This window comes from Heptranchias perlo, unplaced genomic scaffold (genome assembly GCF_035084215.1).
Source record: "Heptranchias perlo isolate sHepPer1 unplaced genomic scaffold, sHepPer1.hap1 HAP1_SCAFFOLD_59, whole genome shotgun sequence".
NCBI lineage: Eukaryota > Metazoa > Chordata > Chondrichthyes > Hexanchiformes > Hexanchidae > Heptranchias > Heptranchias perlo.
This window is the reverse complement of record NW_027139612.1, coordinates 2,254,804-2,259,660: the sequence shown is the minus strand read 5'-3', so window position 1 is coordinate 2,259,660 and position 4,857 is coordinate 2,254,804. Positions and strand designations below refer to the sequence as shown.

At 43.7% G+C, this 4,857-nt stretch overlaps 2 non-coding genes across 2 annotated transcripts; one reads left to right on the top strand and one right to left on the bottom strand.

The window, feature by feature from the left end:
* Nucleotides 1-391: 391 nt before the first annotated feature.
* Nucleotides 392-463, bottom strand: trnaw-cca (transfer RNA tryptophan (anticodon CCA)). Its single transcript has one exon. It is a non-coding gene; the product is annotated as a tRNA-Trp (tRNA).
* A 4,099-nt stretch (nucleotides 464-4,562) lies between these two features.
* trnae-cuc (transfer RNA glutamic acid (anticodon CUC)) lies at nucleotides 4,563-4,634 on the top strand. The gene has a single exon. It is a non-coding gene; the product is annotated as a tRNA-Glu (tRNA).
* Nucleotides 4,635-4,857: the final 223 nt, after the last annotated feature.

Below are 4,857 nucleotides of genomic sequence, written 5' to 3'. Positions count from 1 at the left end.
ACCAACCATCTACCAAGTTCTCCTGAATTCTGAGGTGCAATGGGGAACCGACCAACAAAAGCCCTTTCATTGACCGTGGAGGTTCATACAATTTTCTGATAACAAAGCGCTCAATCTATTTCTCTTGTCTATTTCCCGATGTTTCTGGATACTGTCTGCATCTCTGCCCTGTGTTTATCTCACTATGTGTCCACATGCAGGGTGGTTTTTGAATGAAGACGTGTGATTGCCTTCTGTTTGTTACATTAAATAAATAGAGGGCATCAGTTGCTTCACTCCCTGACACTGGGGAAACAGAGGCAGACTTTAGAGGAGGGTTCTTTTACTTGTGAAGACGCAAAGAAAACATTTATTGCAGAATTATACAAACCAATTTCAAGGGAGAAAACGGTGACCCCGACGTGGTTTAAACACACAACCTTCTGATCTGGAGTCAGACGCGCTACCGTTGCGCCACGAGGCCTGGGTGCGGCAATGGGTGTTTGTTTTTCTCAATGTTTGCCAAGCACCGCTTTATAGCTCCGATATCGGTGGAATGGGTTGGCTTTCAAATCCCCGCCCACTCCCACCAGATGTCAGGAAGCATCAGAAGTCTCCTTCACCTGTCAGCGGCAGCATGGCGCTCGCTTCCATCGCCTGCTGTCAGCGGACTGCAGCAAATCCAATTACATTCATCCTGCACCCAGAATTATCACATCACATGAAAAGGATGTGGGAAACTGCTCAAGATACATAACAGGAGGGGAACCTTCTGAAAAACACTTAGACTTTCGGTGTTTAGACTTCGATTCGAACTGCGAAGAAGAACGTGTGAAAATATAAACTATGGGTGTGATGTTTATATATCAAGTGAATGTTTGTAACGGATTTCTCCCGTTACTCTGACAACTAAGGGTTGTTAATCCATCAACAATGACTTCCGCTTGATTTTAGCACGAGTGGTTACAAAATAGCAAGTTTAATAGATTGACTTACAACAGAGTTGCACTACAGTTGTCTTCAACATTATATTCAACAGTATTATTATTATTATACAACTGTCGACAGATTACATTAATTACAAGCAATTAACACAACCTGACCTGTCTACGAATCCAGGTGTATCAGACCTGACCTTTGCGGACAGCCTGTGGCAATGAACTTCTGACTGTCCCCGATTGAGAGCTCTAACATTTGAGAAGGGAGCATGCCCTCTCTTTATACGATTCAGCTGCATTGTTCTGTACGTAAGCACCACTGATCTTAACTCATGGTCGTAAACCATCCCACTTTGCTGACTTTCAGAAACCACCAAGAATTGTTTCATGTCTTAGTGTTTATTTAGCTTTTCTCTGTCACTAGGTTTTAGATGCTTATACTAGGTTAGCACAACCTGGAGTTCAGGTGTCCACGACACTCAAGTTTCTCTGGACATCAATATTTAATAGTTTCTCACCATTTCAAAAATATTATGTTTTTCTGTTCTTCCCACCAAAGTGAATGATCTCACATTTCCCCACATTATACTCCATCTGCCACCTTCTTGCCCACACATTTAACCGGTCTATATCCCTTTGCAGCTTCTTTGTGTCCTCCTCATAGCTTACTTTCCCACCTAGCTTTGTATCATCTGCAAACTTGGATACATTACACTCGATCCCTTCATCAAGTCATTAAAAGTCTTCGACAGGTATATAAATAGCAAACAGGTAGTAAGAGGAGGGGTAAGACCGATTAGAGACCAAAAAGGAGATCTATGCATGAGGTACTAAATGAGTATTTTGCATCTGTCTTTACCGAGGAAGAAAATGCTGCCGAAATCACAGTAAATGGGGAGGTAGTTGATATACTGGATGGAGTGAAAATTGCTAAAGACGAGATACTAAAAAGGCTGGCTGTACTTAAAGTCACCTGGTCCGAATGGGATGCATCCTCAGTTGCTGAGGGAAGTAAGGGTGCAAATTGCAGAGGTACTGGCCATAATCTTTCACTCCTCCTTCGATACAGGGTTTGGTGTCAGAGAACTGGAGAATTGCAGATGTTACACCCTTGTTCAAAATAGGGTGTAAGGATAAACCCAGCAATTACAGGCCAGTCAGTTTAACCAAGGTGGTGGGAAGCTTTGAGAAATGATAATCTGGGACAAAATTAATAGTCATTTGGACAAGTGTGGATTGATAATAGAACGACACTGTGGATTTGTTAAAGGCAAATCGTGATTGAGTTTTGTGATGAGTTAACAGAGAGGGCTGATGAGGGCAATGTGGTTGATGTTGTGTTTCTGGCCATTCAAAAGGCTTTTGAAAAAGTGCCACAAAGTGGGCTTGTCAAAAGGGGCGATAGTGGCTGCTTCCTTATTCTTTAAAAGCGCATTATCTTATTTCAATCAACAGATAACTTTGAGTGAGCGAAAACTGATCCACTGTGGCGCTTATTTTAAGTTTATACCCGTTTAATCTGAAAGGATATATTGGCCTTGGAAGGAGTGCAGCACAGATTCACCAGGTCAGATGGAAGTGTTAAGGGAGAAAGTGAACCGCTGACTCCCACTTCTGGGGGATATCCCAAAGCGCTTCATAGAGGTTTAATCAAAAACATAAAATCATAGAATCGCAGGAGGCCATTCGGCTCATCGTGGCTGTGCCAGCTCTTTAAACTAAATGGTGCAATTTTAAAGGTGGTGCAGGAACAGAGAGACATGGGGGTATACGTGCACAAATCTTTGAAGGTGACAGGACAAGTTGAATGGATTGTAAAAAAAAAATATCCGGAATCGTTGACTTTATTAATAGTGGCATAGAGTACAAAAGCAAGGAACTTATGCTAAACCTTCATAAATCACTGGTTAGGCCCCAGCTGGCCACCACACAATTCTGCCCACCACACTTTAGGATGGATGTCAAGGCCTTGGAGAGGGTGCAGAGGTGATTTACTAGAATGGTGCCAGGGATGAGGGACTTCAGTGCGGTGGAGAGATTGGATAAGCTGGGGTTGTTTTCCTTTGAGCAGAGACGGTTAAGGGGAGATTTAACAGAGGTGTTCAAAATCATGAACGGTTTTGATAGAATAAATCAGGAGAAACTGTTTCCAGTGCCAGAAAGGATGGTAACCAGAGGACAGAGATTTAAGGTAATTGGCAACAGAGGTGAGATGAGGAGAATGTTTTTCCGCAGCGAGTTGTCATGATCTGGAATGCGCTGCCTGAAAGGGTGGTGGAAACAGATTCAATAATATCATTCAAAGGGGAACTCGGTAAATACTTGAAGGGTAAAGTTTTGCAGGGCTATGGGGAAGGGGAGGGGGAGTGAGTCTAATTGGATAGCTCTTTCAAAGTGTTGGCACTGGCAAGATGGGCCGAATGGCCTCCTTCTATGATGTTTCCATGCTGTGATTCGATGTTATGGAGGATTTTCTGATGCAGTGGATATTCGGGGCAGAGGACCAAGTGGGGATTGAGCTCGACGGCAAGTGTATACAGTTCGTTCAAAGGACTGAAGCCGATGGTTTCATTCTTCCCGTCGTTTAGCAGCAGGAAATTACTCGGCAATGCAGGCGACTTTTTGGCCTTCATTCATGGGATGTGGGTGTCAATGGCAAGGTCAGCATTTATTGCCCATCCCTAATTGCTCTTGAGAAGGTGCTGGTGAGCCGCCTTCGTGAACTGCACCTTTCATTGACTGTGTCATTGACATTTTCTGGATAGAGAGAAACTATTTCCGCTGGTTGGGGATTCTAGGACTAGGGGCCACAGTCTAAAAATTAGAGCCAGACCTTTCAGAAGTGAGATTACAAAACACTTCGACACACAAAGGATGGAAGAAGTTTGGAATTCTTTTCCTCTAATTTGCTTAATTACTATTTTTAAATCTGAGATCGATAGCTTTTTGCCAACCAAAGCTATTAAGGGATATGTGCCAAAGGCAGGTATATGGATTGAGATCACAGATCAGCCATGATCTTATGAAATGGCGGAGCGGACTCGAGGGGCAGAATGGCCTTCTCCTGTTCCTGTGGTACATTTCCACAACTGTCTGCTCTCTCCATAGTTGTTGCCTTGTGTTTAAAGCATATTTTCGTGCAAAGCTCGGTTTAGGGATGAGCCAGTGGGCGTCAAAACGTGCCGTGGATCGAGACCGGGTTGCTTATTGCGGGAAGAGCAAATCAACTGGGCCGAAAAATCAACTGCAGCTCGAGCGACAAATAAAATAGTAGTCAAAATAACTGATAACAGAAGTGGGATTCGACCCCATGCCTCCAAAGGAGACTGCGACCTGAACGCAACGCCTTAGACCGCTTGGCCATCCTGACTAATGAATGACTTCATCACTCGCCACTCTTTGCACATTGAGACCCCCCCCCCCCAACCCCAGAGAAAGTTTCACTCACTCCAGTGCTTGGTAAGATAAATGCTGCTGGAGAGGCTCGGTGAGCGGGATGCCACCTCCCCGGGTTTTCCTGAGCCTATTGTACTTTATTCCTATTTAATCACCGGAATATCCGCAATCAGGAGCTAAAAAGAATTAAAAGCTGAATCACAGAAAAGGAGAAATCCATATTACATCTGATAAGCAAGCTACCAGAGCTCCCTGGTGGTCTAGTGGTTAGGATTCGGCGCTCTCACCGCCGCAGCCCGGGTTCGATTCCCGGTCAGGGAATCAACTTTTGAACACTTGTTATATTCGTCGCATGAACTTGCTCAAAGTCTGTGGGAAGAAAGAAAAACAACCATTGTTTTCATCACCATTAATTAACCGATAACGGTATTTTGCAGAATGAAAGGCTACTGAGGGAAATTGGAAAACTTTAATAATTTCTTTTGTGCGATGAGCTTTTTATCCCTTCTCATTTTACACACTGTATTTTGAAGGGCTCGGTTTA